Source organism: Bacillus rossius, chromosome 18 (genome assembly GCF_032445375.1).
Source record: "Bacillus rossius redtenbacheri isolate Brsri chromosome 18, Brsri_v3, whole genome shotgun sequence".
NCBI lineage: Eukaryota > Metazoa > Arthropoda > Insecta > Phasmatodea > Bacillidae > Bacillus > Bacillus rossius.
Window position 1 is genome coordinate 9,524,934 of NC_086345.1, and position 26,029 is coordinate 9,550,962.

At 46.7% G+C, this 26,029-nt stretch overlaps 1 protein-coding gene across 3 annotated transcripts in view; it reads right to left on the minus strand.

The window, feature by feature from the left end:
- The window catches only part of LOC134541257 (gastrula zinc finger protein XlCGF26.1-like), a 237,742-nt gene that overhangs the window by 89,291 nt on the left and 122,422 nt on the right, over window positions 1-26,029 (minus strand). The gene's annotated exons all lie outside the window — the stretch shown is intronic.

Here is a 26,029-nt window from a genome sequence, read left to right on the forward strand (position 1 = left end):
ATCCATCACAGTCATGGTCGGATGGTAACCGTGTATCAAAGTTTTACTGTAAATGTGTTGTACCAAATGTAAAAAATATTCTTTCTCTTTGTGTCATTTATTATGCTCAAAAGTCAGAGGGTTTTTGCTATTCATGTTGAACTAGAGGTATTTTGCTAACTTTGTCTTATTTTAGGGTATGGCTATTTTTTCCCTCATAAATATGAAAAATGGAACATTGTTTATTTCTTCCACTGTCCTCTGGCACTGTTCTAGGAATGGGAGAACATCTTCAGATTTATTCACAAAAACATTAACTTAATTTTAAAATAGCTTATATTTAAAAGGTTCAGACTGCAATTTTACAACAATATATTTAGCTTATTGTGTTTTTTATTTAATGGATACAATATTATCAGAATTCTTAGTAAAAAAAATTCACACTAAAATAATTAGTAATATTTTTCATATATCTCTTAAATGGTTAAAAAAAATTTAAGAAACCTTACAAATACAATTATAGTGTAATACCAAACTGGTTAAAGGAATGTCCTACATTGAGCTGATAGAATTATTCTCTGAAAGTCTGGAAGACACATCACACGAACTCAAGGTGTTCATTCTGATTGGCTGGTGAGACAGCACCCAGTGAAAGTTCTAGTCCATTTCTGCGTAGTTATGCATCTACACGCTGGGTTTTTCCCAAAAATGCACTACTAACTAGAGGCGTGAGCTTACTGGCGACAGAGTGTCGCAACTGTGTCTCACCGACGTCTTCCTTTCTTTGTAAACCTTCTGGAATGTTACAGCCTCACTAACCAGAAGATGCTTTAGAATCACAAAAATGTAATCAATACATATGTTAGTTTTAATTTGGCAAAATAACTATAGTGAAAAAATAATAAAAACTAAACAAAATTAATAATTAATATTTAACCACAAACAAAATGTCTTAACTGCCTATGCATAATAGAAGAAACATGAGTATGAATTAATTATATAACTATAAGATAACATCAGCAACATAACACATTCTCAGTTAATTTTTAATGGTAGCAGGGGCAGGAATTATGCTATGCTACAAAATGGGCCAAGCCAATCCCTAAAATGGGCCAAGCCAATTTTGATTCATTTGTTCTACATCATGATAGATGAGCCTCTGTTTATCTCTACCTCCTGCTTAATTACACCACATAACTTTTTTTCAAACAATGTCAGCCAATTGCAAGAGTTAACATATCATTTAAATAAGCTGCCAACCATTCTGGTTGCTTAAGTTAACTGGAGGCTAAATGTTTTCCATATCACAGTTAGCACAATCTCTCATATCAAACATCCAAATTACTGCAATTTTGACTATAACAATGTACGCATAGCTGCCAAAACACAGATGGATTTTTTTATTATTATTATTTTGCAGGTTTCCAGCGGGACGCCAACGACCAAAGTTTGAGAATGAAAATACTACGTAATAATAAAATTGAAAGATTCAAACTCAGGAAATGCAATCTTGAGATCTATGAATAAAGGATTCTGTACTTGTTTAGTATTTCAATAAACCGAAGGTGAGGATGTTGATGTATATCGTTACAAAGAGACATTATTACGGGTGAGGAAGTTAGCAATCGTGTGAATAATTATATTAGGAGCGTCTATCAATATTTCCGGAAATTTGAGTGGGAGAGCCAATTGCAAATCTCGTAACCTCTTAAGAAATGTTTCCTGATCCGCCATTTGTGGACACTCCAGTAAAATATGGTTAATGTTGGCTAATAACGCTCCGCAGCCACAATTGGGGGTCTCTAAAATCCGTAGCTTGTGAAGATGCGCGGGAGAGGCATTATGATTGGAACGTATCCTAAATGAGGTTACATATGTACGTCGATCAAATGAGTGGAATCCTCTCAATAGTTTAGCGTTTATATTGGGATACAGTGATGTATAAGTGGATGGATGTGCTATACAGTAGTGTTTCCAACTTGAGTCCCACGTTCCCCGGTGGATCTTGTATAAAAGTCGATATAGTCCTAATGATGAAATTCTGGTCACTAAAGTACCCTCAATGTGCAGCGATCTTGGCCAATTTATCCGCCATTTCATTGTCCCCTATGCCGATAGGGCCTGGAATCCATATATAGTGAATATGAAATCCATCACTTTCTTGTTGAAAACAGATGTAGGGAATCTCCCATATCATGGGATCCGAGGGGTGAGAAAGCGAGGATATAGCTTGAATAAAGCTATATGAGTCTGTAGGAAATAATGGTGTTCCCCAGCTTCTCTCTAACACTATATAATATGGCTTTATAGATGGCAAACGTTCCCAGGGGAGGGCGTGTCTCCGTCTGCGTCCCTTTTTGTGGTCCGGCAGAGTCACCGTCGGGTGCCCGAGGATGGTGTCATCGGCAGACACGTCTCGATGAGCGGCCCCGACCCGCGCAGGGAGTTCCCATCATTGTCGTCATCATTGTCGTCCGTAAGTATTCGGCTCATAAGGCGCTCCAGCTCAATCATGCTGGCCCCTCGCAGTCCTCCTTTGTCCGTCGCGTTGGGTGTCGCTGCCTCACCCTCGGTCACCGGTGGGGAACAGTCGCCCCCCTCCTTACCCCCTTTCGAGGGTGACCGGTCCGGCTCCCTCGCTGTGTCATCGGCGGGTACAGTGCCCCGTGGTTCGTTGTCGTCGTCGTCCGTCCAGTCAGCCAAGTGAAGGTTGCCCCTGTGCACCTTTTTCGTGCGCCTGTCAGTGCGACGGACGCGGTACGTCGTGGTTCCCAGTCGGCGGACCACTTCCTGGGGGCCTGCCCACTTAGGGGCTAGGCTGGCTCAGAAGTCCTTGTCGCCTGCCGACAGATGGTGGCACCGGACAAAAACCCACTGGCCTGGCTCAAGCAGTCCCAGAGGCCGGTGTGTCTGGGGCGTACGTCAGGCCAGGTATTGCTCCTGGCGTCGTCGAGCGTCCTCGCGTCGATCGTCAACAGTTGCCTCGTGAGAGTCGGCGAGTGCTCGCGCTTCCCCGGGCAGGGCGAGGTTTCGGCCCTGCACCAGTTCGGTGGGGGAGTGGCCCATGACTACGTTCGTCCTGCAGCGCAGGCAATACAGCAATGTCGGCAGGTGCTGGTCCCACTTGGTATGGTCCTAGTCCAACCAGATGCGAAGCTGAATTTTTATGTCCTGATTCCGCCTTTTGGTCGGATTCACGCGTGGATCGTAGGTGGGCGTGGTGTGATTTTCAACCCCCCCCCCCCCCCCCCCCCCGTCTCGCACAACGCTCGCAGGACATTCGCCAGAGTATTTCCTTTATAGCACCCCGTTGTCCATCAGGAGGACCGCGGGGTACCCATATCGCGGGAAGAACTCACGCTCGAGCAAGAAAGACAATCACGGTGCCGACCTTCACATTTGGTACCGCGAACGCTTCTGCCCAGTGGATGAAGACATCCGTGACCACCACGATAAAACGCCGGCCGAGGGACGTACGAGGATACGGCCCCATGATATACACTGCCACAGTGTGGAAGGGATCTCGGGGCCGCCATGGGACCTGTTGCTTCGTACCATCGGGACGCCTGTACTTCTGCTCCTGGCAGTGTTGGCAGGCTGTTACGTAGCGCCGTGCCTCTGCTGCATCGCCAGGCCAGTGGAAAGTCCGCCGGACCGCATGTAGCATCTGCTCTGCTCCCGGGTGTCCCGCCAGGGGGTGGTCATGCAGGTAACCCAGTACCCAGCGCCTAGCCTCTGGCGGCACGTGAGTCTGCCACCTGCTCGACCTGTGCGCCCCCTTGGTCTGGAGCACACCGTTAAGACTCCGGCAGCCAGGCATCACTTTTTCCCCACACTCCGTCTGCCGGGATTGGGTGTCAGGGTCATGGCGCTGCACAGTGTGGACCTATGAAAGCAGTTCCGTCATTGTCCCTGGTCAAGCGTCTGGCTCAGGGGCAGTGGAGTTGGACAGTGAGTACAACGCGCACGCCTGTGGTCCCGAGTGCTAGACACCGGGCTCGCGCTCCGGGAGGAGCACCTCTCAGCCCTGATCATCACGGAACTCACTCATAGGGTCTGGTTTCCGGGACAGCTCATCGGCCAGCTGATTCTCCCGTCCCGGGATGTGTTCGACTGTGAACGAGAATTTCTGAATCAGCATGGCCCAGCGAGTGAACTTAGACTTCCGGCCCTGAGCGGAGTCCAGCCAGCGGAGGCACTGGCTGTTGGTTCTCAGCGTGAATGAGCGACCCTCGATGTGACCCAGACCACCACAAGGCACTCCTGTTCATTTATGTGATACCTCCGCTCAGCCTAGCCAAACTTTGCTTTGGCATACTCGATCACATGTCTAATTCCGTCGTCGTCCAACTGGTACAAGACCGCAACCATCCCCTCTTGACTCGCATCTGTCTGGACGAAGATGGGACGGTCGGGGACCAGACACGACAGCGTGTGACAGTTCCTGAACCGGTCCTTAACCTGGCTCAGAGCCTCGTCCGCGGCGAGTGTCCTCCAGAACTTGGTCTTCGGCGACAACAGGTCCGTCATCGGGGCCGTGACCGTGGCGAAGTCAGGGATGAATCACCGCAGCCAGTTAAGCAGGCCCAGAAGCTTCTGGAGCTGCTTCCTGGTCCTCGGCACCCCCTTACCCTCGATAAGCTCCAGCTGCTCGGGGCGGGGATGGCACCCTTCCGCCGTCACTATGTGCCCCAGGAACTCGATCTCTGTGGCCCCGATGTGACATTTTTTGGGAGCACAAGTGTCAGTCCATGTCTGGCCATCCTCTCCAGGACCATTGACAGGTGGTGCGCGTGGTCCTCCCACGTCCTGTACCAGATGATGTCCTCCGGCGTCGCCCAGGTCAAGCACCTTCTGGTGACCCGCACAGTCGGTGAACTTCACCACTGCCATGTCATTGTCCGGAACTTCAGTGAGAGTCACCCCTCTTGACCCTGGGTGAACCTGGGGAACCTGCACGCCACTGGGCATCGTCCTCTGCTGCATCAGGTCACATTCGACTACACAGGCGAGCGCCACGAATTCATCTGCGCCTCACCAGACTACGGTCCTCACAAAGGGGCGAAACTCCGGCAACAGTTGTTCGACGACGGTCGGTAATGCCGACTTATGTCCCGCCTGTCCCCGATCGTCTGAACAGGCGCAGCTTCTCATAGATGAAGTGCTCCGCACGCTCTTCCTCACTCTGTGTCCGGCAGTAAAACGTTCTCTGGCACATCATGCGCGCCTGATCATTGTCGTACCAGGCCTCTACTTGTAGCACAAAGTCCCTCCAATCAGCGTTATAGCCCCGGCCATCGACCACCAATCCCTCGCATCACCGCAGAGATGTCCAATCACCCGCGATGCCCACTCGGCCCGTCGCACTCCGTACAGTTTCAGGAAATGCTCGCACTCCCGCACAAACTCTCGCAGGTCCTCATTGTCGCTCCCCGAGAACACCGGCAATACAAATGGTGCACTTTCGTACTGCAAGAATGGCCTCTCAATGTCTGCACACTTGTCACCCCAGACACATTCCCTGTCGTGACCTCTCACATCCATGGCATCAACACGCTTGGCTTCGCCGCTCACCCCAGACACCATGTCCATCATGTCACACTTTCCAGTGTCCTTTTCGTCACCCATCTCCATCTCAAAGTTTTTAGATCGTCCGTATCCTGCTCAACTTTCGCCCAGCCATCATTATCAGCTGCGCTACTGATGCGGAAAGTAATGTTAGCCGATCAGTAATACAATCCACGCTTTACACACTGCTTTATCGCGCACAGACGATCCTTGATGTGCCGCCGTCTTCGGTTCGCATCGCTCCCACATCGCGCTGCCGCACCTGCTGCCTGTCCGCGCCCGAGTGTGAGGGACCCGATCCGGCCCCTGCATCGCCATTCACGTGCGTCCCGCGCACTATGTATTCTGGCCACACTAGTTGGGTGCCATATGTCGTCCCTCCAGCCCTAAGTCTCCCGGTCCCCGACGAAGCTCGCCCTGTGGAAGTCGTTTTGCCCGAATAGTTCCAGCCGGAGAGAGGCGAGTTCTGGCCTAACGTGGCCGGGATAGGAATATGCGGGTTCAGGGGAAGGAATTAAGGAGAGGTTGGGGACATTGACGAAGGCGGTAGTAAAAGACGTCTCGCTCAGATCTGAAGACGAGTTTTATTGATAGCAAGCTTTCCTCGCAAACCTAATCGCGGCCTGGCCTACCACGTGAAGAGACGGGCGTTTCTTCCACGCCGCGACGTGGACTCCCTGATAATAAACAGAAAACAATCGCGGTGCAGTAGGGTAGCCGATGACTACCCCGTGGTACAAGAAGCTAATCACAATAGCTCGACCATGCGTGAACATGCTTGAGACGAGTGTTTGTTTATGGAGCGGAGCGACGCAGGTCTGCTCCGTCCGGCAGCTAGACAGCGTCTGCGCTTTCCGCCCGCCCGCTCGCGCCGCTACGCACGGTGAGCGGGGTGGAGGGTGGTGAAGGGGGGTGGAAGCCGGCACGAAGACGTGTTCGCGCAGGCCAGGCGGCGGGTCTTACAAACTAATAACACAAACACTGAATATCAATATAAGATTAATTACAAATTACAAATACAATGCTAATTATGAAATAAGCATACATGAGTTACACAGATACGATATTTACACTAAAACGTGGCTGTCCATGAGCGGTCCTTGTAATCATGACGTAGGGCACACGTGAGTGCGTCCCTGACCTTTTCACTGCACTGCACTGCACCAGTGGGGAAGGTGTTCTCCCTTAGGCACACGGCAGAGGACAGGTACGGCCTCTACGTCTAGGAGGCCACAATGACTGTCGTCAAACTCACTAAGTATTCATGTCATAAATGTCATCTTTTGTATTAATTATTCGATTAAACACACTGTTTAATGGTTTAGCTATAAATCTATTATTTAATTACCTGAGAGTTTTTACAGAAAAAAAATTCAAGAATGGATAGAATAAAATAATTATCTAGTCGAGGGGCACAACTGAACATAAAAAAAATCTGAAAATGCAACTTATATTTTCTCACATTTTTTCTAATCATTCTGTAAAATGGCATTTTAATGATTAATTAGTTAACTAATAATTAGCAGTTTTAAATATATAACTGTTTTACAAAATTATTAGAAAATCCAAGAAGGGCCATTTTAGATTTTCTTTTCTTTTTTTTTTTGTGTTGTAAAACTCTTAGATAATAAAATAAAGTTAAAAAATAAAACAAAGTATATGGCAAATTTATAGATTTGCTACTTCTCTATAAAAAAATATAAAATTACAAAAGTGTTAGATTTCAACACTACAGACCTTCCTCTATTTACCCTAAAAGCAGCATTTGAAAATTCCCATGTGATTCCATGAATTCACATTTATAGGTGAAATGGTGTATCGAATGATACCAATAAAACACCATATGACCGAGTGAAGCAATGCCGGGAACGTAAAAGAATGAATGCGACCGAGTGGATCTACGACGGTGCCAGTACATCTGCAGCTGGGGCGATTTAAATTATGTTCTGTATCGACGCCGGACTGTGTAGGCATCGATTGTTTACGATCGTCGATTATGAAGACACATTGGGCAGCAGCTAGTGCACATTTCACTACGTTAGTCAGCAATCCATTTGGACCAACGAGCATTACTCCTACGGATTTGGACATAAGTGTGATGTAAGATCGTCTATGGTTTCTGCGCTCACTGAAGCCAACAAAAGAAAAAAACTTACCACTGCTTAATAATACTTTCCCCGAAAGCCAGTGGCTGACTTTAAATTGTGTGGTACATGCAAGAAATCACTGGACTCTGACAAAGTGCCCACTTCACGTTCGAACAGATTTTTGTATCCACCTAAGCAACATGGGTTGCCCACATTAGATCCAATTAGTGCACGTCTAGTATCACCGCAACTGCCATTCATGCAGATATGTCGGTTGTATTACAACAGCAGCTATGGTATCATCGGACAAGTCATTAATGTAGCAGTGGATGTGGACACAATGGTGCAACAGCTACTGCATTAATTGGACGATGATCAAGTGTTCAATATTAACATAAAGAAGAAATTGATACATAAATCTACGTATCTGGTGGCGTAGTCAAAAGTCAGTGGTTAAAGCTTGGCTACAATTCTTACTTAGTCAACCATTGTATGAGCATTACAAGATAACAGTTAACTGGGATTCATTTCATGCTAACACAATAACCAGTTGTGTGGCAGCCAATGCCACCAGTGATGATCCGATCGAGCATCTACAGTGTGACAGAGGTGCACCGGAGTCGGAGGTTCTGCTTGCAAGGCAGCACACTATGCTTTGGAATGAAGAACATTGTCTCAACCTTGCTCTGGGCCAGCATTCAACACCACTGAGCATTATTTACTATGTGTATGCCAAAGAACTATTGTTTCCTTTGGTATGCTACAGTACTGGTAGGAAGTTCAACTCGGATGTGCGTTTTGCCCAGTTCATGATCGCAAAAAGTGAGATATGAGGAAGCGATGGCCGTAGTGTCACACCCGAGTACATTATGTAGCTGTGTGTTGTCAAAGGCATACCACCGACTGCCAATATCACTCGCAAACTGCTGGAAGATCGTACCTACGTTCGTCGACGAGTGTGTCGATAATAACCTTGCATTTCTCAAATCTTTACCAAATTCTGTGCAGTATTGGATGGATCGCAAAAAGAATTTATATTCGCGATGATAAGCCAGCTGGGCAAGCAGTCGATGTTCCTTACACTGAGTGCTAACGAAATACATTGGCCAAATCTTCTCAAGATACTGCACGAGTTGAGTGATGCGTTTACCTATGTAAGCATAATCGATCCACTAATAGATTTAACTCGGTCCATGCGCTGTCACTTGGTCAACGAAGATCCCGTTACATGTTGCATCTATTTCAATAAATTGGAAGACTGTGTAATGACATTGCTGCAAGTCAAGGGTAGGACGAATCCCTTTTGGTAAGTTTCGTGTCGTGGACTTCTTTTAACGAATTGAATTTCAACACCGTGGTAGTCTGAATGCTCACATTCTTCTGTGGCTCCAATGTGATAATCGCGAGCCCATGTCCGAAAGCATGCCTAACACCAATCAACTGGTCACTGACCTATGTTCTGTTAGTCGTGATGACTTGCTTGGTGATCAGTAAAACAATAAATTTCACCGTCATACATTTACTTGCATCAAATGAGGTGAAACAACATGCTACTAAAATATACCCTAATGGCAGATGTGTGCTACTGACGATGTCAAAAGACGACAGTCCTCGCAGTTGTTTTCAACTAAAGGCAGCTAAACTGAGTAAGCTACTAGAGGAAAAACATTATTACACACTTGGCGAGTTTGACGCCGCTTGTCGGTGCTCCCTCTGAGAGCACAGGCCGTTATGTGTCTTCAACACCTGATTAGGACGAATGTAACGAACACGCCCGCGCGTGCCAGGAGGAGTAAGTTAGGGCAGTGCACCGAACGGCGTGACGCTAGTCACAGCCGGCTGTGTTGTGCGACGGGCCCGGCCGGGTGTGGCGATGCGCAATCGGAATATAGTGCACATGCAATTGTGATTCAGAGAAAAAACTATAACTTTTTATGTCTTTAAAATCTCTAAATAATTAATACATGTTGATCCAGGTGTTTTTGTGTTAGAACGCTGGCCGTCACCATCTTCACGTGCTCCGTAACTTTTCGCGGGAAATCGAGCCCTCCCTGGCCGGGTTGCCAAGGGGCGGAGTCAGTCGCCATCAAGCACTCATCAGGGCCGGCAGCTCCGCGCACGTGGAGCCTTCACTTTTTGCGCCAAAACCAGCATGTAGTTTTCAATAGTTCAATCTTTTAGCGCCGGTTTTATGACCTCCGGCTAAAGTTCCGGCTAAAATTTAACCGCAGGCTAGCTCTTATTTCGGTTTTATGACTCCCTGTTAACGTCTACCTTCCAGTTAAAGTGCCGGCTAACCTAGCGGGTGGATGAACCGGCCGCTAGCTGCTTAACCGGAGGCTAAGCAACAGAAAATAAAATGGCGATGTATCAGGCGAGGTTAGTTGTTGATAGTGATGATGACTATTTGAGGAATTCTATTGAATATTTGCAGGATGCGATGGGATAATTTATTACTAAATGTAAAATGCTTCGCCGTATTCGTCAAAGTTTTATTAAAAATTACATGGCAAATGGCATGAAAGTGTAGTCACGCTTTTCTATTCTCGTCGAGTCGTGTATTATTATTTGACTTCAATTGATCACGAAGTACATAAACGTATGCTATGTGTATAAACTTAAATTTTCCTGCTTAAGAATATGTCGTTAGTCCGGAAGAACAGTGACACAATTCAAAAAACCCGGATTTTGAGTTATGCATTGAAACACATTCCTAATCATTCATACTTTTCTCTAGAAAAACGTCACAAAACAACAGGCAGTAACCGCTCACCAAATGGCAGTAGTGTCACCTTTCTTTTGAGCAGATGAGTTTCAGGCGGGGCAAGAAGAACGTCACATTTCGTTGTGAGTCACGACGTTCACAGAGTAAGACTGTGTTTAAGGGCGGGATTCATAGTCGAAGGCTTGTTTGGCGAATAAGTAATACTTTATAAGGTAGTGCTTATTCTTCAAGTAGTACTTATTCCAGCAATGAATTCATAAACCTATACTTGACGAAGTAATACTTGAACAAGCACTACTTATATTGGCCATGCTGTACTTCATGAAGTAACTCAAAAAGTAAAGGACGAATTTTGTGCCAATGTAACGCAAGCAAATATACTGCTGTAAATACATAGTTTACCTGTTTGAAAATAAAAATGCCCACGTTTCAAACCATATATGCGATTAAAATAATGAAATTAATACGTAAGATGATATTTATACTTTATTTGATAGTGAACTTGAATAACACAAATATGAACATGTATTAAAAACGAATTTACAATTACATAAATATGTTTTTAATGTTTGTGTTGTCAAATTATGTTGGCCATCTTGTGTCTGTGATCTATATAGAGGTGTAAAAGTAACGAAAAAAAGCGTACCCGTATGTATTCGTTACTAGGTATAACAATTTATACTCATTATCGTATCGTTACGTTACTCGTTACTTCTGATACCGCATATGCTATGTTATGTTGCAGCAACGAATCGAGTCGTATTGCGTACGCATACTGTACGCCGCGTAAAGTATGACGTCGCGTAAATAATAATAAATAGAATATAAACAATTAACAATATTTGATAATTAACTGTTTTTGTTAACCAAGAATCAATAAAATCTCATTAGAGGGGCTTTTTTATATTATCTATTAAAAAACGTGAAAATACGCAATAATAATAAACAAAAACATACATATTTCTAATTTGTAAAAAATACTTTCTTATGTTGTTTCTGTTCCAATCTCAAACTTTGTCTACACACACAATACTTTTAATAAACAGTAAAAAACTTGGATGACGAATTTCCAAATTATACTTTACTTAATAAACAAACATCGTTCTTTGTAACGTAAATTCATCGAATAGCGCGCGCATGCGTAAAACATACGAAAAATGCGAGTAGCGAGATGCAGCCGTGTGTAACGTTTCGTTATGCTGGATTCACAATTGAAAAAATAACAGTAACAGTAACAGTAGGTCGTGTGCATAGGATATTAACGCCATGTTTCCTAACCTAACTATTCACAATAGCAGAAAGTTGGTCGTGTGCATGGGAGCGAGGTCGTGCGCTTAGGCGTGAATTGAATATATTTTATTTCGGTCGCGTACGCATGGCACAACAGCCAATGAGAGAAGAGCAGGGTGTTTTTTTTGGCGGGACTAGAAATATGTTTATTTTTATTAACCATATTGTGGTAAGAAATTGTCGAGATAATAATAGTACTATCGTTATTTTGAAAGTTAATATGTTTATTTACTAACACTGTTAACAGATGTCGCATAGTTCGCGAAATTTCATTGGCTGAAATTAACAATAATAATTCAATTGTGAACCGATTTCGCAGTTCGCACAGGTCATGTGCACAGGTCGTGTGCATGGCTTGCTATGCACTCGATTAATTTTTTTAATTGTGAACCCAGCCTTACTCGTTACTAGATGGCGCGGGTGAAGTTAACCACATGGTAGTGAAACAACACACTAGCTGCAGAAGAGGTTATGTACGTAGCCTGTATTGTTTACAAAATTTGCCGTCGTCCGCGGTCTCGTGTTCGAGTCCGGGCGCGAGTTCTAGCGGGGTGGCTGGTCTGACTAACGTTTTATGTTCCGGGAGGGCGCCAGGCTAGCTCGGTGTCTAACCAATGAGGGTTCGTGGTTCGTTGCCCCAGCGTGGTCCGCTAGAACCGTCGGCGGTCTTGCCTGGGAATTTACGTTAAAGAAGAATGCGTGGGATTGCCGTAGTAGCGACGTGCCTTTATTCAAGGGATTGACGTCACACCATACAATTACTGAGTACAGACATGCCCCTGAGGGCTACTTGTCCGTTGCGGGGTGCAGGCCGGTACATGTTCAATGTTTCGTGGCACTGGTTTCTCGGGTAACAGTATGCAGGCCAAGTACACTTGATGCAAGAGAGGCGCGCACAGATGACGTGGCGCAAAGTTACATTAACAAAGTACACTTAATGAAAATTAGGCGCGCACAGATGACGTGGCGCAAAGTTACGTTGACAAAGTACACTTAATGAAAGTTAGGCGCGCACAGATGACGTGGCGCAGAGTTACGTTGACAAAGTACACTTAATGAAAATTAGGCGCGCACAAATGACGTGGCGCAAAGTTACGTTAACAAAGTACACTTAATGAAAATTAGGCGCGCACAAATGACGTGGCGCAAAGTTACTTTAACAAAGTACACTTAATGAAAATTAGGCGCGCACAAATGACGTGGCGCAAAGTTACGTTAACAAAGTACACTTAATGAAAATTAGGCGCGCACAATTGACGTGGCACACAGAGTTTGTGGGTGACTGGAGTCGGCCAGTCCCGTAAGCGATTGTTTCTACGCTGGTGCCGTGCCCACTGGGGTGGTACACGCACCGCCACTAAACTTGGCGAAGTTTTCCTTGCGGTTTGTGGTCAGCGCGAAGGCGCGTGGCCTTAAGAAAAGTTCTGTGGTTTGCGGGAGACGGCCCGTGCCGTATGCTGAAGAGCGACCTTGCGCACCAGGTGTGGTGCGGGACGTCTTTACGTTTACGCGGTCAGATTAGGTCCTGAACCGTAAAAAACGGACCGGGCACGCACGGAGAGGTGAATAGAAAAAGGTTTGGTTTATGCTAAATGACTATATTTACCGGACGTTACTTGCGATGAAGACAATGGTTGTGGTCTCTCCGTGGGACGTAGGTCCGTCCCGGTCCGCGAGTCGAGTAGAACTGCGGAACTGGCATGGCGTCCGGTGGCGCGTCGGCCCCTGCCGCGCCAAGCTTGACCTCATTACGTTAAAAACTAAATGACTGCGTCTGGAAGAGACTTTAAGGTCGCAAAATTAGTAATTAATTGTTTGAGGGGGAATGGGTGTGGTTCGTCTCTAGTCCACTCGGATTTAGTGTGCTTTATAATAATAATGTCTGGTTTGGCCGTTCGGCTCGGTGGCTCGCTCGACTCGGGTGGGCCACGGCCAGGGGTGCGTTCCGTTAGCGGGAGAGTATACTGGCGGTTGCAGGTCGGGCTTAGGGATGGTCGTCGGTCGGACGGCGTCAAACTAAGCGGCAACTATTTGTTTCGTTTCTTTTTACCAAATTTAATTTGTTTACTCTCTCAATTTTAATTTAATATATGGAAAAATTAACTGGAATTACCTTACATAACCTATTCCTTACAACAAACAAATCCGTACCAGTACTTGAGTCACCTAGATAGCCGACTTCATGAAGTATTACTTATATCAATGAATAAGCATGGCTTATTTGATTATGAATACTTGCGAAACAAGGCAAACTTATTTTATGACTGTGAATTCGTATTGAGCAGTACTTATTTGACGCAGTGCTTCGTGAAGTATTACTTGAAGTAGTCCTAATAAGCAGTGCTCTTTTTGTTCGCTATGAATTTAATGCCATACTTAAGCATGCATATAAGCAGTACTTTTTTCAAGTATAGCTTATATCATCACGATGAATTCCGCCCTTAAACAGGAAGAACGACATATCTCAAAAAGGTGCTGTTCATGAGTTGTGATTTGTTCAAGAAGAGTGACACTTTATGATTTGTGCCACTGTTCGTTGAAAGTGAGTAAAAATATTACACTTATTAAATAAAGTATACTGCTAATTAGATATGCGTCTGTTTATGTGATTGAATTTCCTTACGGTTTCTGCATCTATTAAGATGGTATTTGTATGTATTAAGAAGTTGTCACTGTTCCTGAAAATTTTACATTATCGGTCTCCCAGAATCACTGGTTTAAAGTGGTTCTGTAAACAGAAACTCAATTCTAAATAAAGATCATGAATGGAAGAACTTTTTAATATGTGTAGATTTTTTTTTAGCGATCCGTTTTCAATTTCTATCTTGTTCGAATCTCTCTTTCATATTTTATAATTTAGAATTATTGCAATGACTGTGTTGAGTTAAGCTCATTAAAACCTACTTAGGAACAAATTATAATCCTGCATTTTTAATTGTGTCAGTCCGATAACATTACTTAACTGATATTATACAATTATTAAATGAAATATATTAAAATGTGATATTAAAGTTAAAAGGTTCGGAAAAAGCTATGTTCCCAAAGATGCGTAGCTATTGTAATTTTTGTTTTATGGCAATGAGTGTGAGCCTAGATTGTATGTTCGTTCATCAATTGTAACAATGGCATTTCATGATTGTGTTAAGATATTTCTATCATAATTAGCATACTGTAGACTCTCAATGATATGCTTGACACTAAAGTTGATTGTTTATTTCAGATAACAATGTCCAGTAACAGTCGCTGTGATTTAATACTCAGACTCTGCAAAGAGCGTGATAATGACAAAGAAGAGGAAAGAGCTACATCTGGCCGTGTTTGTATGTGGCACATCGCTATAAACAAAAAAGGTGATGCACAAGAAAGCATGCCCGATATTAATACGACTGATAAACATCCTGAAAAAACTTATGACGCCAAAAATCAAACTTAGGTACGTAATAATTTTTGTAATGTTTTAACTATAATTATTGACAAGAATTTATAATCAATAAAATAAAACTTTTTGTGCATTTTTTTCCGGACAATATTGGAAGGGACAGTGTGTGTAACCCTCCAGCAAATGCTTCTGGCCACAATGAACTTTCCAGCAGCGATTCTGTATCAGACTTGTCAAGTGATGACAGCGTGGCTGATCCAGACTGCAATGCCTTAGATCCTACAGACTCTACAGACTCTACATCTGACGAAGCATCGAATGTTAAATCACTACAAATAAAGGGATCTGAAAATGCTGATCCCAGTAAATCAACAAGTGGAAAAGCTACATAGAGGTGTGTTTTGAGACCCAGCGAAAATAAGCAGAGGGCTAGAAAAAGGTTACGTAATCCAGACGAGTGGCAAAAGAATCGAGCTAAAAGAGCGAGAAATGCTTGTGAAAGCTATACATCATTTTCTAACAGCCAAAAGGTTGTTGCAGGCAGAGAATTACAACCACCATGCAACGTAAAATGCAGACTAAAATGTTTTAGTAAGTTCACTGAAGATCAGCTTAGGAATATTTTCAATGAGTACTGGGGCTTCAAGGACTTGCAAAGGCAATGTGAATTCCTGTTGGCTAGTATGTCAAAGGTAAAACTGAAATATCAGTACCTCAAAGGGGATAGTAACAGGCTTCCTAATAATGCATTTTATTTTGTTACTGAGGGTAAGCGAACTCGTTTTTGTAAGCATTTTTTCAAGTCGACTCTTTGCATTAATGACGGGCCAATAAGAACTGTTCAGCAGAAGAAAAATAATTCAAAAGGCAACATTCTCTCCTTGGATATGAGAGGAAAACACGGGCATCACCATAAAGTGGACGAGAACATCAAGGAAAGTGTGAGAAATCACATAAATGGCATCCCTTGCATACCAAGCCATTATTACCGTGCTGTGACAAACAAGAAGTATATAGAAAGAAACAAAACGATTGCGGAACTACATAGGGACTATGAGCAAATGTGCAAAGAGACTAGCCAGCCCTCTGCTAATTATGTCATGTATTTCCGAATATTCCGTGAAGAGTTCAACTTATCATTCTTTGTTCCTAAGAAGGATCAGTGCGAACAGTGCCTTGCTTATTCAAATGCTAATGAAGAGGAAAAAGCTGAATTACAGTGTAGTTATGATACTCACATTGAAGAAACCAAGCTATCCCGAGAAGAAAAGGCAAATGATAAGTCCAACTCCAACGCCATAGTAGCTGTGTTCGATTTTCAAGCAGTGCTACGCTGTCCAAATGGACAAGCCTCCTCATTTTATTTTGTGTCAAAACTGAGTGTTTTCAACTTCACCAAGTACAATGTGAAAACTAACCAAGTTGAATGCTATGTATGGCACGAGGGAGAGGCTAAAAGAGGAGTAATTGAAATAGGTTCCCTTGTTCTACTGTATCTCGAAAGTACGAAAACAGATCATTCGGACGGAATTGATGTGATTTTCTATTCCGACAACTGCGCTGGTCAACAAAAAAACCGTTTCTTGATAGCTACGTACATGTATGCAATGATAAAGTTTTCGTGGATACAAAGTATAACACATAAGTTTCTCATAACCGGACACAGTCAAAATGAAGGGGACGGTGCTCATTCGGTGATAGAGAGACACATCACTCGAGCCCTAAAGTCAGGACCAATTTATGTTCCTGAACAGTACATGTCCCTTATACGATGCGCAAAGAAAACCGGAAAGCCCTACAGAGTTCATGAAATCTGCCATGAAGACATAAACGATATGAAAGCTTTATCAGCTGAACTTGGCCTTCGGATAATAAAAAATACTGATGGAGAACAATTCAAGATTTCGGAAGTTAAAGTGCTCAAGGTGAAGAAGGATAAGTTTGTAAAACTCTTCTACAAGACTTCCTATGAAGAAAGTGAATTCAAACAAGTTGATGTTTGCAGTCTAGAAGAGATAATAAACTTAGCAAGGTGTCAAACATTCAGTTGCAGAAAGCGTACCAAAGAAAACAAGGGATTTCCGAGAAGAAAAAAGATGGTCTATTGTCTCTGTTGAAGAAAAAATGTATTCCAAATTGCTATGCGACATTTTATACTAATTTGTAAATGAAAAGTTTAAATTTGTATAACAAAATAATAATTAGTAATATTTTTTGGTCTGCAGTCTGAATTGATAGTGTGGAATTTCTGAAAGTGTTGTATTAAAACTTAATTCTTAGTTTGTAGATAAAACTGTTCTTGGCATACCTTTACTTTAATAAGAAGGAAAAATAAATGTATTAGAGTATAATTCATTGTGTATGCTACTTGAAAGTTTTGATTATAGATGTGTAACTGTTAATTGCTAATTTTTGTAATTCAAAACTGTCAACTTATGTAGTTTGAAAATGTGTAGTTACAAAATAATAATAATAATAATAATAATAATAATAATAATAATAATAATAATAATGTCTGCAATCAGTACATAATATTTCAAAGCCTAATAAAGCGATTTAAGTTTAAATTTCTATCAAAACATTCTTTGTGGCATTTTTTTTATTTTGCATATACATTACTTAACTCAAAAACTTAACAATACCTATCGCAAGAAAAGTGTCATAAGTCAAAATAATTTTTTTAAATATTATTTTAAAACGTATATAAATAGTTCTTCTGAAAAAATCCGACTGTAAAATAAATACAAGAAATGAAATTCATAATAGGGCTTGTAATAGAAAACCTACCTTTCCAAAATTGTGAGAGAAAACATATCAAAATTAGGTAAAATTTTCAATTTCATTTCCTGAAAAACCTACTTTTTTGAGTTGTGTCACTGTTCTTCCGGACTAACGATGTGTAAATAAGTGAATTTTAAAATTGCAAAACGAGGGTTATTATTACCTATAAATTGCGTGTTTTCGTGGAAGTTGTATCTGTGAATTTTTATTCGTAATACAGTGGACATATGCCGGGAATGAAATGCACTTCATACGACTTCAGACGTGGTTCTAATTCAATGAATACAATTGAATGTGAAAATAAATGTTACCCAATTATCCCTTCCCTATCTTACAAATCATTAGGTACTTATTATCTACCTGCCACGCAAGTGCAAAGCGAAAACAGCACTGGAATTATTCTGTTTACCGTATCCAAGTTTATCCCTTGATCCTATCGGCATGACCCTTTATATGTTGGTCTTGTTTTACATTATACTTGCCGTTTTAATTTAGAATATTGAAAAATCCTGTACATAACACAAAATACCTAACATCACGATGCAAACAAATTATGTCAGGTCTTGTAAAAATATATTTCTTTCGTATACATTTTACAATCATAATTATTTCCCCAGTGAATTATATCTAGGATCTCTCGACCTACTAAATTAAAACAGCAAGCATCCTATACCACAAACTAATTCCATCAGGATCGGATTAATTTGGATACGTGATACGAAACTATTAGTACAAAAATGAAACCTACACCAGTGAAATGAAAATCGACAAGTATTTTCCCGAAACGGGGTCTATATTATTTGATTATGAAATAAATTTATGAAAGAAATAAGTGTTCTCTAGCAAAAATGTCATCCCTATTTATTTGTTGGTATAGAATTACTTCGTTAGTTTTGGCTTAATATATAACCTAACAAAATCATGAGTTTCAATACAAGAGTAAAGTTGAAAACACACGGTTTTGAATCGTAAATTGTAATTTTATGGTTTAATACAAAGCAGGTTTGACATCAAAGTAGTTTTTGGTTAATTTAATTATATCTGTTGCAAGATAAAGTTCGCGGCATATTTCTTTACTGCAGCTGTAAACATTCCGAATCACAATACAAACAAACAGCTGACTAACATTCTACCAGAAAAAATAACTGTCTTGCAACAAAAGTTACCAAATTCCGTTTTATTTCATTACCAACACAACCATTATTACACCACACGCTTCGTCAGGTTCCGGTTAGCCAACCGCAGGCTAAGTATGGGTCATAATACACCCCTCTTTCGTTAACCGGAGGCTAGCCTTACCAGGAGGCTAGCTAACCTGTAGATTTAGCCGGAGGTCATAGTATCGGCCCTTAATCTGTTTTCATCTGCTCCATGGCCGGCCCTAAATCGACCGTGCGAATTTTCGCGTGGTCCTTTACTAATTGTATGTGGCTCAGGCATGAGCAGTTTTTATTATAATACGTAAGTACTGACGCCGTCCCCGTTGCCTAATCTGAATTTACGTAAATTTAAGCTGGTAAGTTAATTTTGAATCTCAAGGGGGGGTTCCTGGCCTCGTGGCGGTAGGCAGGGATGCGGCGACAAAGGACTCCCCGGGCTGTTATGGCCTCCCAGGACGCCTTATTAATGAAACACACGAGTTCCTTTGGTGATTTATTGCGGAGTACACTCTACAGGTCACACGTTCACGTGACTGGCCGCTTCACCGTCGACCTAAGCTCCGCGCACCTGGACCTGCTAGGGTCACTGCGAGAGTATACGGACGTGGCGTGGCGAGAGAGGACGAACGGTCCCACGACTTAATTAAGGGAACACATGACACTAAATTACTGTGGTTAGTCCGCACAAGAGAATGATTGGCTTATTAAAACACGTTACTCTAAGTTTCTGCGATTAGTCCCGCACAGGAGAATAAGCCACTTATTAAAACACGTTACACTGAATTACTGCGATTGGTCCGCACAGGAGAATAAGTTACTTACTAAAACACGTTACACTGAATTACTGCGATTAGTCCCGCACAGGAGAATATGCACGAGCGGATAGTCCGCGGGGTGGCGATGGCCACGTTAAGCTGGGTACGGACACGGTGGAATCTGGAGCGATATCACACACGTGGCCGTGGCACGTCCCAGGTGAATACTCGTCCGAAAGTTTTGGTCGCGTTCGGCGCAGTGCCGCCCTGCGTGGGCAAAGAACTATGTCCCGTGGTGGGACGTGAAAGCGTGAGGCGCAGGTGCCACGACGGGTCACCTAATTGCATACGCAAAATATAAAAATCCCTGATGGGATACACATGTTATTAAAAGACCGCGCGTGACTGCTAACGGCCGATTTGGGCCGACCGGGGAGCTGATATAAAACGTTTGGACTATATTTACCTATTGCAGTTATATGGCGTTGGTGCAAAAATTGAAGGCTCCCCGTGCGTGGGCTGCCGGCCCGGGCGAGTGCTGGATGGCGACTCACTAACCTCCCTGGCCGCCGGGGCCAGGGAGGGGGGAAATTCCGCGGGAAAACTGCGGAGCGCGGGAAGATGACTTCGGCCAGTTTTGTGAATTATACCCTTGTAACATATGATCATTTAATTAACATTAATTATTGAATGGTTTAGATTTCTTAGTTTTTGTTTATATTATAAAATGCCTGAGAAACAATACCCTTGCGCAGTGCCACACCCGGCCGGGCGCTTTGCACACGTAGGAGGCCGTGACTGACGTCACGCCGTTCGGGGCACTGCACTACGTTGCGCGTGCGGGCGCGTTCGGGGCGCGGCACTTATCAGGTGTTGAGGACACATAACGGCCTGTGCTCTCAGAGGGAGCACTGACGGCGGCGTCAAATGCCCCCCCCTCGACGAGGCCGTTCTGTGCCTCAACACCTTACACACACACTTAAAGATACGCCGGCACACTGACCTGGTAGACCCGTGGCGGCTGTCCATGGGGCGGCGTCAGGTACCTGTGCGTCAGCGTCAGCTGCGGCCGAGGTGGGCAGCGGCGGCGTGGCGGCGCCTTCGGCGGCAGGTGGCGGCACGTTCGAAGTGGCGCCCTCAGCGGCAGGCGGCGGCGCGCCCAAGGTGGCGCGCGTGGTGGCGCCCTCAGCGGCAGGCGGCGGCACGCCCAAGGTGGCGCGCGTGGTGGCGCCCTCAGCGGCAGGCGGCGGTGCGCCCAAGGTGGCGCTCGTGGTGGCGCCCTCAGCGGCAGGCGGCGGCGCGCCCAAGGTGGCGCGCGTGGTGGCGCCCTCAGCGGCAGGCGGCGGCGCGCCCAAGTTGGCGCGCGTGTTGGCGCCCTCAGCGGCAGGCGGCGGCGCGCCCAAGGTGGCGCTCGTGGTGGCGCCCTCAGCGGCAGGCGGCGGTGCGCCCAAGGTGGCGCTCGTGGTGGCGCCCTCAGCGGCAGGCGGCGGCGCGCCCAAGGTGGCGCGCGTGGTGGCGCCCTCAGCGGCAGGCGGCGGCGCGCCCAAGGTGGCGCTCGTGGTGGCGCCCTCAGCGGCAGGCGGCGGCGCGCCCAAGGTGGCGCGCGTGGTGGCGCCCTCAGCGGCAGGCGGCGGCACGCCCAAGGTGGCGCGCGTGGTGGCGCCCTCAGCGGCAGGCGGCGGCGCGCCCAAGGTGGCGCGCGTGGTGGCGCCCTCCGCGGCAGGCGGCGGCACGCCCAAGGTGGCGCGCGTGGTGGCGCCCTCAGCGGCAGGCGGCGGCGCGCCCAAGGTGGCGCTCGTGGTGGCGCCCTCCGCGGCAGGCGGCGGCGCGCCCAAGGTGGCGCGCGTGGTGGCGCCCTCCGCGGCAGGCGACGGTATGGCGCCTTCTGCGGCGCGAGTGGGAGCACGGCCGGTTTGCATCGCGCCCACCCCCCGTGAGCCTTCACGGCAGTTGGGGGCGGCGGCGGCGTCGTCGTCGTGGCTGTCAAGTCCGCCTCGGTGCCTTGTGGCACGGCGTCGACAACCCGGTGGTCTGCCAGACTAGGTGGAAATGTGGCGCTTTTGAGACGAGCGGCCGCGCCACGTGCTTTCTCGGTGGCTGGGGGCGGCGTCGTCGGTGGTTCCGGAGGTGGTGTTCGGGATCCGCAGTGGTGCTGCGTGTGATCCGCCACCTGGTGATCCGGCCGGCGGTGTCGCAAAGTGGCCGTCTTGAATCTTGCGGCCGCGCCAGCTGCGCTCTCAGTGGCTGGGGGCGGCGTCGTCGGTGGTGCCGGAGGTGGTGTTCGGGATCCGCAGTGGTGCTGCGTGTGATCCGCCACCTGGTGATCCGGCCGACGTTGTCGCGAAGTGACCGTCTTGAGGCTTGCGGCCGCGCCAGCTGCGCTCTCAGTGGCTGGGGGCGGCGTCGTCGGTGGTACCGGAGGTGGTGTTCGGGATCCGCAGTGGCGCTGCGTGTGACCCGCCACCTGGTGATCTGCCGGACTAGGTCGCGATGTGGTGATTTTGAGGCTTGCGGCCGCGCCAGCTGCTTCTCCAGTGGCTGGGGGCGGCGTCGTCGGTGGTGCCGGAGGTGGTGTTCGGGATCCGCAGTGGTGCTGCGTGTGATCCGCCACCTGGTAATCCGGCCGACTGAGTCGCAAAGTGGCCGTTCTGATTGGCCCAATTGCCACCTGGGCGGCAACAGGGGGCGGCGTCGGAGGCGGCGCGTCCGCGTCGTCCTGACGTGTCCACCCGATCCCCGCGTGCCAATTGTACCACAGGGGCTGGATGGGCGTGCCTTCCTCTACCTGTGGTGATGTCGTCTCCGCCCCATATGGCGGGGGCGGCGTCGGCGTCGGCGTCGGGGGCGGCGACGGCGTCGGGGGCGGCGACGAGGTGCGGACGGGTGTTTCGGTTGTTCTTAAAGTGGGCGGCATCTTGGCCGCGACAGCGGCGTGGTGGCTGGCCGTGTGTGGAAGCGGCGATGCGTGCTGTGTCATGTGGTACAATCGTGGCGGCATCCAGTCTACTTCCGGTCCCTCAGAGTACTCTGCGGTGACGTCATCCTCCCACTCGTCCTGTTCCTCGTACTCCCAGTTGTACCCTGGGCATGGGTAGCCCTCGCATGCCCATGCCTCGTAGGCCTCCTGGAAGTCGTTCATCTTCAGACTCTCGTGGTGACTTATGACCTTGTTGCTCCACTGTGCTTGGCTCGCGGCTGTCCTACGTCACCCCTCACATCTGACCTAGGGGTGGAGCGTGGTGTGGAGGGGTGGTGAGCGGAGCGATGCGCGGGCTGAGGGGTGGTATCGGGCGTAGGAGGGAAGGGGTGGTGAGTGGAGTGACGTGTGGGCTGAGGGGTGGTCACGGAAGGAGGAGGGGAGGGGTACTGCGCGGGCAGGAATGCGGAGGCGGGGTTGTCCGGCTGGCGCAGCGCCGCTCCGTCGCGCGGTGTTGCCACGCTGCGCGCTGTTGCACTGTCCCTACTCGAGCCCTTTGTCCACTAAATTCTCCGTTTCGTTTTCTTGGCTTGGTTGTCGAAAGAGTTTGGTGATGTTCTAGCCACACTAGTTGGGCGCCATTTTGACGCCGTCCCCGTTGCCTAATCTGAATTTACGTAAATTTAAGCTGGTAAGTTAATTTTGAATCTCAAGGGGGGGTTCCTGGCCTCGTGGCGGTAGGCAGGGATGCGGCGACAAAGGACTCCCCGGGCTGTTATGGCCTCCCAGGACGCCTTATTAATGAAACACACGAGTTCCTTTGGTGATTTATTGCGGAGTACACTCTACAGGTCACACGTTCACGTGACTGGCCGCTTCACCGTCGACCTAAGCTCCGCGCACCTGGACCTGCTAGGGTCACTGCGAGAGTATACGGACGTGGCGTGGCGAGAGAGGACGAACGGTCCCACGACTTAATTAAGGGAACACATGACACTAAATTACTGTGGTTAGTCCGCACAAGAGAATGATTGGCTTATTAAAACACGTTACTCTAAGTTTCTGCGATTAGTCCCGCACAGGAGAATAAGCCACTTATTAAAACACGTTACACTGAATTACTGCGATTGGTCCGCACAGGAGAATAAGTTACTTACTAAAACACGTTACACTGAATTACTGCGATTAGTCCCGCACAGGAGAATATGCACGAGCGGATAGTCCGCGGGGTGGCGATGGCCACGTTAAGCTGGGTACGGACACGGTGGAATCTGGAGCGATATCACACACGTGGCCGTGGCACGTCCCAGGTGAATACTCGTCCGAAAGTTTTGGTCGCGTTCGGCGCAGTGCCGCCCTGCGTGGGCAAAGAACTATGTCCCGTGGTGGGACGTGAAAGCGTGAGGCGCAGGTGCCACGACGGGTCACCTAATTGCATACGCAAAATATAAAAATCCCTGATGGGATACACATGTTATTAAAAGACCGCGCGTGACTGCTAACGGCCGATTTGGGCCGACCGGGGAGCTGATATAAAACGTTTGGACTATATTTACCTATTGCAGTTATATGGCGTTGGTGCAAAAATTGAAGGCTCCCCGTGCGTGGGCTGCCGGCCCGGGCGAGTGCTGGATGGCGACTCACTAACCTCCCTGGCCGCCGGGGCCAGGGAGGGGGGAAATTCCGCGGGAAAACTGCGGAGCGCGGGAAGATGACTTCGGCCAGTTTTGTGAATTATACCCTTGTAACATATGATCATTTAATTAACATTAATTATTGAATGGTTTAGATTTCTTAGTTTTTGTTTATATTATAAAATGCCTGAGAAACAATACCCTTGCGCAGTGCCACACCCGGCCGGGCGCTTTGCACACGTAGGAGGCCGTGACTGACGTCACGCCGTTCGGGGCACTGCACTACGTTGCGCGCGCGGGCGCGTTCGGGGCGCGGCACTTATCAGGTGTTGAGGACACATAACGGCCTGTGCTCTCAGAGGGAGCACTGACGGCGGTGTCAGTACTTATGTAAAAAGTATCACGCCGATGTGCCCGCGCTTCACACTGTAATACCTCCGCCAGGAGTTTGGACTTTGCCAATGCGGGGCTGCTCATTAGCTAAATGTGTTCAGTGACATTTACTAACGACTCAGTTTCTGGGATGTGCCCCGGTACTGCCGCACCCGCACCCAGAATTCGTGTCCACTACGACACAGCGAGGACAGAACTCTGGTAACTATGTCAATCTAACCTGAACTGTATTCCTGTATCAAATTCACTTTGCATGGCAGAACGATTCCATGTCACATTGTATCCTACGGTAATAATTCTAGTCTTAGCTTCAGCTATCAGCCATTGTGTTATCTACCTATGCCAAGGGCGTGCTAAGTGTGGAGGTAACCGCCATGTGTACTTTTGTAACTCCATTATTCATCTAGGTTAATTTATAGGTATTTTAATTAGTTAGTCATAGTCATTCACTTGTTTCGCCGTCCGGCGCATCCTTTATAGCAACCTCAAGATGTGTCACGCCCCATCATCTTCCCTACCGCTAGTCTCAGGATAGCCTGCAACCCCCAGTTAGGTATTTCCGGGATGTTCCGCAAGCCGTGAAGTATTGCCGCCATTCGAGTGCTGCATGTGCGGAGATTAAAAGGTAGACGATGATACAGCTAGTTACGTGACAGCGCCATGTACCATGTGATGTGCGAATAAATTCAGTTATATTCACGTGTTCTTCCTTAATCGTTACAGCGTCCTGGGTGGCCTAAACAGCCCAGGAATTCCTTTGTCGACGCGTCCCTGCCTGCAGCCACGAGGCAAAGAACCCTGCCCTCGAGTTAAAATTCTAAATTCCCACAGCTTAAATTCTTTAACTCTAAAACAGGCAGCGGGGACGGCATCAAGTTCTATATCGACAACGATATAATGAAGTAAGTATTTGGATATAATTCGATCAATGTTACGTCGGCCATCATTAAACAAGCCTTCACAGAGATTTATACCAACACTTTTAATCCATGGATCGCACAAACAATGGGCTCTAATACCGACTTGCAGTTCATACTTGAAGAATACAGCTGTGCTGCTTACGTAGTTGAGTATGTTATGCCATCACCCGGCCTCTGTGGAAGGCCCAGGAAATACCTGACAGGCTCTACGGGCGTCGCGGTGCTGCTGTTGTCCCCTTGTGGGGGGGGGGGCGGCTGGGCAGGTTAGTGAGATACTAGGCCGTTGATGATGGGTGGTGTGTACTCTGCCCCCGTGTGTCCCGCCAGGTACGCGGTTGAAGTCTACCCTGAAATCCCCTGAGGCCGCTCGGCCGTGTTGGCACAAAATAATTGTACGCAACACCAGTTACGTTGATTTACGTTTATGCTAATGCGCTATGC